Raw genomic sequence first — 13,320 nt, 5'->3', positions numbered from 1 at the left:
TCCGCCTTGTGGTTGCATCAACTGCCTCCTCCTTGACCTGTTTCACATTTTTTGCACAGCAGCCCCTTCTCCATGGAGAGACAAATTCCCTTGTCTCCCCGTTTTGGCATTAGGTTGCTTGTGTTTGCTCTGTCGGATCTGCAACAGCTGTATCCTCCTGATGATGTGTATAGAGCTTTCAGAAACTGATCCTGGGGATTAAAAACCAGTAGCTCTTGTGTTTAATAGGTGCCGACCTACATGGGGATGAATTTCTAACCCTCTGACCACCTGTCACTCCATCAAGTGCTGTAGGAGTTTGCAGACTTTGCAGGATTTGGCTCAGGAATAACGGGAGCAAATTGTAAAATGGGTTGTCAGATGTCAAGTTCTCCATGCAAACTGTTACCAGTTTGCAAAGTTGTGCAGAGAAAAGTTGAGATGTTGATCGAAAACTTGATGCTTATGCTGCCAAAATGACTAGGTATCAGTGTGGGTATCAAAATAATTTCTACAGTGTTTCCATTGCATTTCAGCAATGTTTAATCAGAAAATTATTTTAAAGCTTTACTAAAAGTAAATTCAAACAAAAAACTGCTGGTAAAATTATTAAAGTTGCAGTTGATGTGTGTTATTATACTTGGAAAAATGTTAACTGACATTCCATTAAAAATGGAGCTCATTTTACTGTTTTGTCATTATTGGTACTAGGATACATACAGCTTCAGCAGTGGGAGAGCTTGCTACCTAGTGCAGATGCTGTTTCATGGAGGGAGCAGAGATACAGGAAGTTATATTTCCGTAGACTTTTAAGGATATATTAATAGAAGGATCGTGTTTTTTTTTTTTTTTTTAAAGGAGGATAATAGGCCAAAAGTGGAAAGTTAAGCGCCTTACAAGTATTGTCAAAGAAAGAGGTCTACGATGTTGCCATTTTGATGAGGCTTTTACAGTGCCAGTCATCTCTGCAAAAATAATCTGTTCTCTGTTCAGAGGCACTCACAAAAATGAATAGAAAGAAGCCAACAAGCAGTTATAATGTACTGCTTCTAAAACCACATTTCTAACACTGATCTGTTCATTCAAAACAACAGCAGAGGCTATGCTCATCTGAGATCAATTCTGATATTGAGAATTACTTAGAAGAAACTTTGAATTTGGCCTTTAACATTAAGAAAAGAAAACTTCACAAAAGGAGTGCTTGTGATCAGGAACCGCTTTGGAGTTCTGAGATTATTTACTGCAATGGTAGGAGATGATACAGAGTTTAAAATATTTGGCTTTTTTTATAACAAATGACATTCCTGATTCCTGAGAACATCTCAGAAGGAAGCTCTGCAGTGATGTAGGGGTGATTCAGCAGAGGTGTGGAGTTTCTGGTCACATAAGGCAAACTGACTGTAATGCAGCTCGGGTCTGGTCGTTGTCACGATGAATTATACTCTGAATTTCAACATCACACTTCACCTTACTTTGTTGAAACCTGTGGCCTATCTTCCTTAGTTGCGTGTGTCTCTCTTGCCCTAGTTTCCTTCCTGGAAAGAGGGGACTAAATGTAAAAATACATGCATCTAGATACTTGTAGTCAAATCCAAACTACCTGCTACATGCAAGCTGGCTTGCAGCCTGAAGCAAGCCAGCTGGATCCGTAAGCAGTGAAATCCGTTGGGGGAAAAGGAAGAAGGGGAACAGAATGGGTCTAGTTCAAATGTAAACTTCACAGTGTATGCAGACATGGCTATGTTCTTGTCCACACAAACAATCTGAGCACCTATATGAATGAACATGGGTCATTAAAAATATGGCTTGTAGTCTCTATGTCTAGAAGCCTCACTCAAACCTAACAGAGACTTTTAACTTAAGAGAAAAAGCTTTAACTTTCTCAGCTTCTATGAAGATTTTCATACTTTGTTCTCATAAGTAAAACCCAATGACAGTTCTCTTCTTAGGCTTCATAAATAGAGACAGGTTTATATGCAAATATCCTCTTGTAACTAATCTTAGAGCCCAGTGTCTGCCAAACTGCCAGAACTTCACCCAACAGTTAGATGTCTTGGCAGAGCAAGACATACACACACACACACACGCACACACACATATATATAGGTTTACAGAACATTCTGCCATCATGTTATGCTGTGGTCTGGAAAAAAGCAGTACTTAGAACTTTATGAAATGTAGATATATTCTACCACAGAAATTAGAAATAATCCACAAAATATTAGAGCATGATAGGTCAGTGGTTACGTTTCTCATGTGTTGGTGAGAGGTACAAAGTAAGAACTGAAACAATTTATTTGCAAGAATACTGAAAATGACTAATTTCTGTGGTTTTCTGATTATCAGGACAAACTATGATTTCTGACAGGACCAGATGGAGCTGTGGTCTGGACTGTGAGCGCAGATCCTCGTCAGCAGTATAGAGGCCTCTAGTCCTGTTGGCCTTGATCACTTGCAAAGCTTGCCATCAGTCCTCTGCTGAACCACGCAGCCTGCTCCTGGGAGATCAGGGCTGTGCCACTAGCTTTGCTAGTTTTGGAAAAAAATCAGATGACCTCTCTATACCTCAGTGTCCTCATATCTAAATAAGGAATAATAATTTTCTGTACGGTGGAGTTGCTGTAAGGCACATGTTGCTGCTGTTATTATTTGTGAGTTTGGGACCAGCATGATGGGCGTACTCTGAGAGGCTTAGAGACCAGGCAAAACCTCAAAATTTCAGACATTTATTTATGCTGAGATAATAACTAATTTTTCTGTTAACTACTAAAACCCAGACATTAATCAATTTATTACTCAGTCCTTATGTATATGATGCCGTGAGTCTGATGCCACATCACTGGCTTTGATGGCTTTGGTGTTTCTTCCCTCTGAGACCAAGATGGCTAGGCTCAAGGGCTTTTCCCCAAGGGAAGCTTGACGTTTTTCCGAGCTCCACAGTGTATCACTGATGTTTATATACACTTTTCTGTGGGTCAAGATCTGTCTGGTCCAAAGGATTGTTTTCTCCTTTCACTGACCAGCCTCTGTTCTGGCTTGTGTAGGGAAGTGTTCCCACCTGGGTGCCACCACTTGGGTGCCAGCCTATTCCAGCTTGCTGAGAGCAGTGCTACCTGCTGGCAGATTGTGTGCCGCTTCTCTTGATTCCTTCTGCAGTTCTGGACTGGGTACTATTAACTTGGTTTTAACAATTTTTATGCATCTACGTCAAATAAGTAGTTATCACAAGATAGACTTTGCTTCCTACTCTAAATCAATCAGTCTTATAGTAAGTCTGGGAGTCTGGGTACAAGATAAGCAGAAATGAAGCGCAAAGTGACCTTCATGCTACATTAAGATTATCTGATGAAAACACTATAGAAATCTAAAATGTTAGTATGGTAGCATAAGAATATAATGTTATGAATAGGAGTGTGGAAAACTTAGTTTAAAAACACATTAGAAAATGAAAGGTCACTAGTGCTTGAAATGGTATGGTATGCAGAGCTATGACGCTTTGCTACCTTTTTAAGTACTAACATAAATACTTTCTGCTTTGCAGGGGAGAGATCAGCTGCATCTGTACTGCAGAGTTCATCTCCTGCTAGCAAATTGCAAGCGTGTGCACTATCCCACCACTTCTTCTGTTTTCCTGCAGAAGGGTGTCACTTGGAGGAAGATAAAATCCTGCCTAACTGATTCCCCTTGATAGTCAGTGAACCAGGACTGTGGAAACCCACCTGCCCTAATGCTAGGCTGTGCTCCACCCCACCCCTCCCTGCAGGACCAAGAAGTGCACTCTGGAGCATAACTGCCCTAACTTACAGATAAGCCAGCAAGAATGGTGTCATAGCTGTGACTTACCTCACCTCTTCGCTGTTACTGAACTTGAATTTGTCTACCCCTCTCCCTGCTTTTTTTCCCCCACTCAGTTCATGCACCTCATTGCACAAACACAGTAGCTGACCCTTGCCCAGCAGAAAGGGCTGCAGACCACTTGATCTCAGGGCACACAGCCTCAGCTGGTATAGATTAACATAAATGACGTTCTAGCAATTTACTTTCAGTTGAGGATCTCATTTGTCTGCTGGTTTGTTCCACAACTCTTTCTGTAGTTTGGCTCATTAGTTTCTTTTTCTTTTCAGCTAAGTTAAAATCTCAAGGCTCAAGCTAAAACCCTGTGGCTCAAATGACTTTTTTTCTGCTAAATCTCTGTTGAAATAACTGCTGTATCTAAGAATATTCTGACGATTTGGATGTAAACACCTCACAGTAAGTCAATGTTTTACTTGTTTTATACCATATTGCACTAAATCTGTTGACATTTAGTCATTCCAAATGCACTTTTTACACAAGCAGAAGGTGTAAAACATGTAGTCAAGGATGAGAACTTCTTTTGTATTTGGGTGAATTTCAGTGAAATAGTATACCTAGAATAAATAAATATAAGTGATGCTTGGGGTTGGGTTTTTTTTCCCTGTTGGGCCATGTGGTGAAAAGCTGTAGTATACCTTCATGCTATTTCTTTTTAATTGTGTAACATTCTTAAAATAATTGGAAGCTAGTTTTGGTAGATATCATTAAAAAAAAGTCTGTCTTTTTTTTTTCCAAATGGTAATTTTGCAGCATCCTTAAGCTTGGGTAAAAAAATGATTCTGACTTAAAAAACTGACATTCATGACTGTGACAGATCTGTTTATCTGCATTTTCAGGTCCTCTGGTGCTTAAAAATTTCCATAGCTAATCTCCTTCCCCCCAAATGCTTCAGCCCATGGAGGCTAGAAATCATATGCTTGGGAAAAACACATGTACATATTTTAGAAAAAGGATTGAGAAGGAGTAACATGGCAGGAGACAGGATAATAAGGAAGGGTGGACAAAAAGCAGTGCAAAAAGTTAAGAGATCAGAGCTTACCACTGCTTTGGTCACTGTTTTGCTGATTTCAGTTATCAAAGTGCTAATGTAGTTTTCTGTGAAACACTTTCTTCTATATGGCTTTGTTTCTAGTGCAAACTTAGCACTTGATCTAGGAAGTAGCTATAATTATCGACTACAGTATTTTATGTGATGAAAGGTCTTTTGCTGTGATACCTGGGAAGACAGGAATAAATAACACTGTGGAGAAAGGGGTGCTTGTAAATAAGGAGAAGCTGTAAATGGGGCTATTTCATTTTTTGTGGAGAAGCTGGGGAAGGATCCAAGAAACATTCTGGAGTTATTTTGAAGATTAAAGGGATTTTATTAGAACTGTACCAATTTTGGAAAATCTACCTAGCACGCAGTCTTCAACTCTTTTTGTTATGTTGCCTAGGCTGTTTAAAGTCAATAGAGAATTTCAACAGCATGTTTACAAGCATGAGGGAGGTCCTAGTGAAAAATAAGTAGTAGAAAGCGTGTTGTATACTGTGGAAAGGAGTGAGCCTTGGTAAAGGGAATTTACTGTAAAGGTGTTTTCTGGGGGGCCTTGGTGTGTCTTCATGGAGGCAAAAGGAACAACACATGCTGTACCTTTTAGTGTTAGAGCAGGTCCATTGCTTTTGAGATCCTTGTAAAGTTCTTGCTATAAACCCATGAAAACCACATTTCTAACTTGTCTGGGGATGATTGCTCCACCAGCTGTGCTGTATCCTGGTATACTTCTGGCTATATCTACCTGACTGGGAGCTAGCCAGATTTTGGCAGAGCTAGCATACCACAGTTTGCTTAGATGGATTGGAGATAAGGAGGAGGGGGAGAGACATGCAGGTGTAAGTCTTCACTGATTAGAAAGATAAAATCTGCATCATGTGGCAAATAGTGATCCAGCTGTAACAAATTAGCTTTACTTGTGATCTACCAGCTGCTTTTCAATTAGTAACATCTTCAGATCATCACCAGGCTTCATGCTGTCAGTCAAAATGCTGTTGAGCCACACACATCCACAGGGCTTCCTATTTGAAAGTGATTATGTTGAAATAAAGATAAAACCATTACAAAGACCATATTTTAACAGAATTAATTTTTTGTGCAATTCAAGCAAAGGCATGCTTGTTCGATTTTTTCACAAGGCTGGTCTGGGTTATGCTATGACATTGTTAGTTATATGTTGCATTTTACTCCAATTACATCCTTCAGTCAAACTATTTACTTAACATACTTAATAGAGGTAATCTTACTCTTCGAGTGAAAAAGATAGGAACATAATATAAATCTTAACACTAGTGGGACTGAGGGAGAGGAAAAAATGAAAATTACAGTTTTCAGAGTTCCAGGAGCTGAATCCAAGCCAAAGTCCTTTCAGATCTTTGGCTCTGAGTGTTGTCTTCTGGAGGGATCTCTCTAGTGTACCATGTCACCAGATCCATGCAGATTAATGCAGAGGTAGCCCTGAAGTTTGTTGGGTTTTGGTACGTGCTTTGAAGAATGCTCCAGTTTCTGAGGTAAGCGCTTTGGATTAGCTGATACCATTCTGGGAAAGGCTTTTAGTGCTGATGGAAGCACTCCACAATGCACAAGGTCCCACAGCTCCCTCATCTTAACAGCAAAGCCTTGCTTAACATTCACTTTCCTGCCTCTTTTGTGCCCTGTGACTGCAGAGTGTGGCATAAGGGGTTCAGCCTTACAGCTTTCCAGACGCTGCATTTGCTGTATCCTGCTGTTGCTGCAGCTCGTTACTATGGTGTGAATTGCATGGGGGAGCATCCCTCAGAGCTGCTGACACCCTGTAGAGCAAAGGGCTCCAAGTGAATGATAGTGTGGAGTGCAGGATCACTGGTGTCTCTGTAACCCTAGACACTGAAGGCAGATGTCCTTGCCCTGTATAAATCAGCTCAGCTCTGGCTTTTTTTTTTTTTTTTTTCCACAAAACTTCCTTTGCAGGGTCTAAGTCCTGGTTGACACCAGCCGTCTTCTGAGTAGCTGTCAGCTGTAGCAATGGTAGAACAGAGAATCAATGTAGAGTGTGGCAAAGGGTAAATCCTTCGCAGTGCCTGGAAGTACGCATTTTAACAGAATTTAATGTTAAATCCGACAGGAGAAAAACGACAAACAAGCTAGAGGAGGAAAAAGGACAGCATTTTTCAGGGTGTATTGAAGAACAGTGGCAACAGGGTTTATCTGGAAACAGAAGTGTTGCGAAAACGTTAGGTTTTACTGTGTACTAATACCAATATCGCCCTCTGACAACAGTAGAATTGTTGTCATGTAAATCCCCTTTTCTTCTCCTGTCTCCCCCAACTAGCTCATGAAAAAAGTGTAGGTGGGATTGAAAAAAACAGTTTGTGTAAATAAAGTTATTTTTTATATTCTGCTTTTAATGTCTCTCATAATGGCAAGTAACTTCGCTGATTGTTCGTGGGTGCAGTGTTCAGTGTGCATGTTATTAAAACCTTTCTGTTATTGTTATGTTCACTAAGTTTTAGTAGAAAACAGAGCATTTTTAGGATGTGGGTAACTCCAAATTCATGAGCAGAGAGAAAAAAATTAGACATTGAAAAAACATCATGTTTCAGGAAAAATGTAGGTGGCCTTCCGTCCTTATTTCATTGCACTGTTTGTTTATTTGATTTTTGTCTCGTTTCTCAGTGACAGTTTGTTTGTATTTTTAAATTACATTGGTCCAAGATTATTATTGTTTAAAAATTACTGATAAAGGCTATCCTATTCAAACAAGTTGTGGAGAATACTTCTCACCTGACAGTCTCAATAATAACTGGCCCTCCAGCAAGAGCTGAGCAAAATTCTTTCCTTTGTGATAAATAACTACTCAGTATTTTCAAGTAAGATTTAGGAGTGCTATTTAGCTTGCACAACAACTAGTAATAATTTTTTCCCAGTTTAACACCCTTGTCAGGTGTTATGAAGAGGATTTTTCCTGATTATTAGCTGAACAATTCAGTTTGGTCCTTGGTGCCCAGATCCATCCCTTTTGTTCTCCATTCTTCTCAGATTTATTCTACCCACTGAATTTTACTTTTCCTTTTTTGTCCGCTCCGGGATTATTTGTTCTATGCTTACTCTGGGTTTAATCTTCCTTGCCACAGGGCCAGACAAAAAAGTCAAGAGGCTGTATGCCTCTGGAAGAAGAGATTATTTCCTTCACCTGAAACCTGAATTCCTTTCACTTGTCCCCTTTTCCCCAGCCTGAATTTCCTGTAAGCTCAAACTTTTGGCAGACAAGAGGGAGAGAGTACCCGATTCTTGTAATATTTCTACTTACTTACCTGCTAGGAAATTAATCTTCTTTTCTGTCTCTTGTGGTTTGTGGTAGTCGGCATGAAATTTTTCTGTAGAACAGTATTTTAGGCTTCTAAATAAATTTATTTTTTTCTTCCACATTTACTTTGCAGGGACTGACCTTACCTCTATGATTAAAATTGGCCTTTCACTTTTCATATTCACTAACCTCACCATGACCAAAATAATTAATGTGGTACATCTGTAACCTTTCTCTAGGGTTCCTTTTTATTTTATTTTATTTTATGAAAATTAAGACAAATTAGAAAAGGCATTTGGGAAATTTTTCTGCTTCAGAAAAATAAGATTAACTCACTACTTGAACACTTTCCGAACTCTCTTGGCTCGTCATACCTCCAAAATAGGTCAATATAGACCTTCCAGATGAGTATATTGACTTAATCTGTTAGCTTTGGCAACTATTGGTAGTGTTGAGTAGATTTCTTCCCACTGATAATAGTTAAGCAGTTGTGGTTGAAATTACTTTGCTGTTAGAACAGTTTCCACATACGTAAAAGGCTCTGTAAGGCTCATAAACAAAGCCATGGGCAGTAACTAATCTGACTTTCATTTTTGTGGCACTATGTAGGAATTCTGAAAATTCTGCAGAAATGTCAAATAATTCTGTTTCAGTGTGATTTTTTAAAAATTATTAGTTTTCAATTTAGACTGTGAACCTTTTATCTTCAAATTTCAAATTTGCAAATATTAACCTTTAAGTTTTTTGGATGTGCCATAAGCTTTTGCATACAAAGGAAGCAAACATGCAGGGCAATTTACATCTTGCATAAATACTGATTTTGTGACACATCACAACCTGTTGCTGCCAGGGATGCAGTTTGTAAAGCCCAGCCGGCATTATTGACCAAGTGCAAAGAGCAGGATTACGTGAGGGTCAGCAAAAAAAGGTTTTTACCACTAGAATTTTACCTTTGCCCACTTTCTTACTTTTAAGGTTTTAAAGTGTAACTTCAAAGTGAAGTTGGCCTTTTCAATATTTAAGTGGTTTGAAGAGGCAAAAAAAATTCAGGTATTCCTTTCTCCTCTCCCCCTTTATGCTTCATTATGTTACTGATTTTCAGGCTTCAGAAAGTGCAAAGATCCTTGTCCTCCTGACTTCAGACTTAAGAGGTCTCGAAGCAATTGTGTTGTTTTAACCTCAATGAAAATTTCATCGAAACAGATTCTTCTCGTGTGGTGTAGACTAGTCCCTTTGTGTGACAGCAGATGGGGTATCTCTTTCAGTGGCTGTGCAAAGAAATAGATGGAGAAAAATGCACTGTTACCTGTGCTTGCTTGAGAGATGTATTTGAAGGCAGAGGGTGTATTTTAGGATTGTCATGTCTAATGGTTCATATTTCATAAGATTGAATTGTTTAAGATACTAGTAGAGATTTAAATTAAAATATTCCGTCGGATGAAGGCTGATTTTGGAGGGTGGGGTAGGATTTTCCACCTGAAATCTGTAGGGACTTCTCAGGGGAGACATTTGCCATTAGGTCAGTAGAAAACAGTTTGGTGTCTTCCTGCACCCCTCCAGGTTCTTGCTTTTCTATCAAGTTGGTTTAAATGGAGTTTAATCCTCTGGTTTTTAACTATGTCCTGTAGTATTTTAGTGAATGCCAAGTGGAGATTTGTAAGTGAGAAAGAAAACCTGCGTGTGAAAATGTCTGGAGAGTGAGCAGAGAAAAGAAATTAGAATGGAAAAGAGAACTTGGTAGAGTCGCCTGTCTGGAGAAAATTAGCAAGTCAGCGGTGGGTGATACTATTAGTATTAATAGTGAAATAATTTTAGCATGTCTGTTTAGTTTCCTAGAAGTAGCATAATAAATGCTGAAATGATAAAAGCCACAGTTAGGATTAGCAAGCGTATGCAGCTTGCTCTTTCAAAAAAAAGAGACACTAAGTATTTCCTTGCATTTAAATTGTGTATCTTTTGTGTCTGTCGTGGTGGTGAACAATACCTCAAGAACTCATTAGCAGTGGCAGCTGTCCTTTTAAATTTTGGATTGGTTTCCCACAGCTGTCAGACTACTTGATCTTTTTAGAAGACTCATATTATTTCTGCTCTTCAACTGTGAGGAAGCGACAGTGGTGATTGGGATTTTGTTATGTCAGTTTCCCACTATCTTGTCTTATACATAGAAACATATTGTACTGCCCTCAGTGTTTGAAAATACATTGTGGTTTTACTTGGAGAAATTGCTTGTGTATTTTATGTGCGTATATTAGCAATTTTCAAGAAGGGCTCAAGTTGGGCTGTTACCATTAAACTCATGATTTTTAAAAAAAATCAAGCAAGCTAGGACACAGATGTCATATCTACAAAGTGTTAATGAGATCAAATGCTCAAATACAGTAATTGTAATGAGAAGGCTTTTGATTATAGCTTACAAAATATTGGTAGCTTGGACTAATTTGTTGCTGCCAGCCAACAGCGGATAGAAATCTGCATCAGAACCAAGTTCAGGGCTGCAGAAATGTTTTGTCTCTGAGGGTGCTGGTACTGACTATGGTGCAAGTCCAGTGCTGGGTTCCCAGTTCAAGAAACTAGGGAGGGTCCAGCAAAGGACTGCAGAGATGCTGAGGGGACTGGAGCATCTCCCTGATGAGGGAAACTGAGAGAGCTGGGCCTGTGTAGCCTGGAGAAGAGAAGACCGAGAGGGGATCTTGTCAGTGTCCATAAATACCTTAAGGGCGAGTGCCAAGAGGACGGGGCCAGGCTCTTATCAGTGGTGCCCCAGTGACAGGACAAGGGGCAACGGGCACAAACTGCCATATGGAATATTCCATCTGAATACTGAGGAAGAACTGCTTTACTTTGAGGGTGACTGAGCCCTGAGACAGGCGTTCCAGAGAGGCTGTGGGGTCTCCTGCTCTGGGGAGATTCAAAACCTGCTGGGACGTGACTCTGTGCAGCCTGCTCTGGGTGCACCTGCTTCAGCAGGGGCTGGGCTAGATGATCTCCGGAGGTCCCTTCCCACCCTGACCATGCTGTGATTCTGTGTCAGGTGCCAGACTGGCTGGATTGCCTGGTCTTGCTAGTGTGACTGTTGCCGTTTCCCTTGTTTTTCCGACTTTAGTTGCTGCAGAATTAAGATAACAATGAGCGCTTTAGAAAAATCTGTCTTTTTGTATAGAGCATGTGCATGTTTTAGTAAAATCAAAGTAGTCTGCAAATTTCTAACTTTGACCTCAACTTACAAGCCTTTAGAGCACATGATATCTGGTAATAATGAATACAAACATGCAACAGACCTGGCTGAAAACAGTTTTAAGTGCCCCATGTTATTACTAAACATTAAAGGTTGCTAAAACTTTCTTAGTTAACCATTTGTAACAATAGCTATAGTTGGGGGTTTTTTTGGCAGTGGTAGTGTCTGGGATTTCTTCGTTATTGATGGAAATAATTAAACTGGCCATCAAAAGTTTTAGCAGCTGCAGCAGTTCATGTGCTCGTGTAGTTTCTGCGCAACTAAATGGCAGAACATGGTGGTCCCCTGCGTGTCGGGTTGTTGCAGTGTGTGCATGGGTGCTTGCCAAAGTGGCTGATGGAAATGGAATCTCCTCAGGGGCATGGGCACTGCACGGGGATGCGGAGCTGGGCAATATCCCGTTTGTGTCAGGACTGCTTCAGCCTTCAGACAGGAGCTGTGGAAAGCTATCTCCTGTGGCTTGCATAGAGGTTATAATTTGTGAGATTTAAAATAATTTAGCCCAGCCAATTATTCTCAAGCATTCGGATTTTTACTAGAAATGTAATACATTCAAACACTTGTGGTATTAATTCAGGAGTTCAGGTAAACTAAACATCTTCAGAGGTAGCTCTACAACTTCTGGATGGGCATCTTTGCTTAAAGGCACTGCTTAAATGTGACATAGTTTTGTGTGTTCAACCTCAGAATGAAAGTGCTCTTTTCTGAGTGTTTACTGTGGGCAGAAATAATAGTATGACAGCAAATACTGCTGGCCACAAACAATATTCTTCATAAATGCATATCTACATTTTACATTATAGCATATGTATTTGAATATTTTACTGGTGCTGAAGAGAGATTTGAAGTTATGTCATTTTAATTTCATCCTGTAAAAGCATTGATGGTGGAGCAGTATTTGGATGAGTTTTCTTGGGCAAAGGTCTTTCAGACAGCAATGGGTAAGACAAGCACTGGAAATAGTTCAGTTGTATTTACGTGAAAGTTGCTGGTCAAGCCCAGAGGCTTGGCAGCGATACCTTTATGGTGGGATATGAGTAAAATAATGTTGTGTTTTGCCGCCCACAAATCTGCATAAGCTGTGGGTATGAGGGAGGATGCTGACCGCCTACAGCCTGAGCGCCACGGAGGTACCTGGAGACCGGGCACGTGGCTGGTCCCAGGCCTTCTGTGAGACACAAAGAACTAATGAGATTGGGGAAATTCTTGTGTTTCTTGCTACTTAAAGAGCAGTTCATTTGTTCAAACTTCTGGAAACTAAGGTAATGCTGAACCACTTAGCTTAATTTTTTCGTTATGAATAGTGCCATTGCTTCAGCAAAGGCCCATTTCAAACTGAAAGCTGTTTAAAGGTCAAATGTAGTTTATAGCATCATTATTCACCTCGTGCGTGTTCTGTGGGAAGTGCATTCAGACACCTGATTGTTGCAAAAATATTTTTGCAAAGCAAAGGCTCTTTTTCTAGGTGCTAGAAATGTTAGTTTTGAATTAAAGTGAAATACATTATTTTACTAAGGCTGCAGTGATGCATGAAAAACAGATAAGATTAGAACTGTTTGTGCACTTTGATTTAATAAAGCCCATTTTCCTTTTGGAGGTACCTTTCTTGGCCTCCCGCGCTTCTTCCTCAAACAAAAGTCTTTAGCTACACATAGTTTACCAGCTTAAGTATACTTCAAAAATGGTAATTTAAAAGCCCTGTATAGCCAAAATAGCTCTGTTCCGGAACGACTCACAGCATGGTCTTTAAAACAGAACACCCAGCTACTAAGCTGTTCTGTGTCACCTCAAAACATCTGTGGAAAACAAGGCTATAATAGATACATTGTTCTCAGATGCTTTTTTCTTTTTTGTTAAGTCTTGTTAAATAGCCAGTACTTTATTTCAGTAGAATAGGGCCCTTTTCTCTTGCAGTAGGAAAAACTTCTCTCC

The 13,320-nt window shown here is 39.8% G+C and overlaps 1 long non-coding RNA gene across 3 annotated transcripts in view; it reads left to right on the top strand.

The window, feature by feature from the left end:
* LOC121091226 overlaps positions 1 to 13,320 on the top strand; it is a 54,365-nt gene that overhangs the window by 16,251 nt on the left and 24,794 nt on the right. For all 3 annotated transcript variants that reach the window (XR_005828876.1, XR_005828875.1, XR_005828874.1), the window contains one exon: positions 4,104 to 4,230. This is a non-coding gene — a long non-coding RNA (uncharacterized LOC121091226). The remainder of the gene's footprint in view (positions 1 to 4,103; positions 4,231 to 13,320) is intronic.

Source organism: Falco naumanni, chromosome 7, assembly GCF_017639655.2.
Source record: "Falco naumanni isolate bFalNau1 chromosome 7, bFalNau1.pat, whole genome shotgun sequence".
NCBI classification, from domain to species: Eukaryota; Metazoa; Chordata; class Aves; order Falconiformes; family Falconidae; genus Falco; species Falco naumanni.
This window is presented reverse-complemented; position numbering and strand designations above follow the sequence as displayed.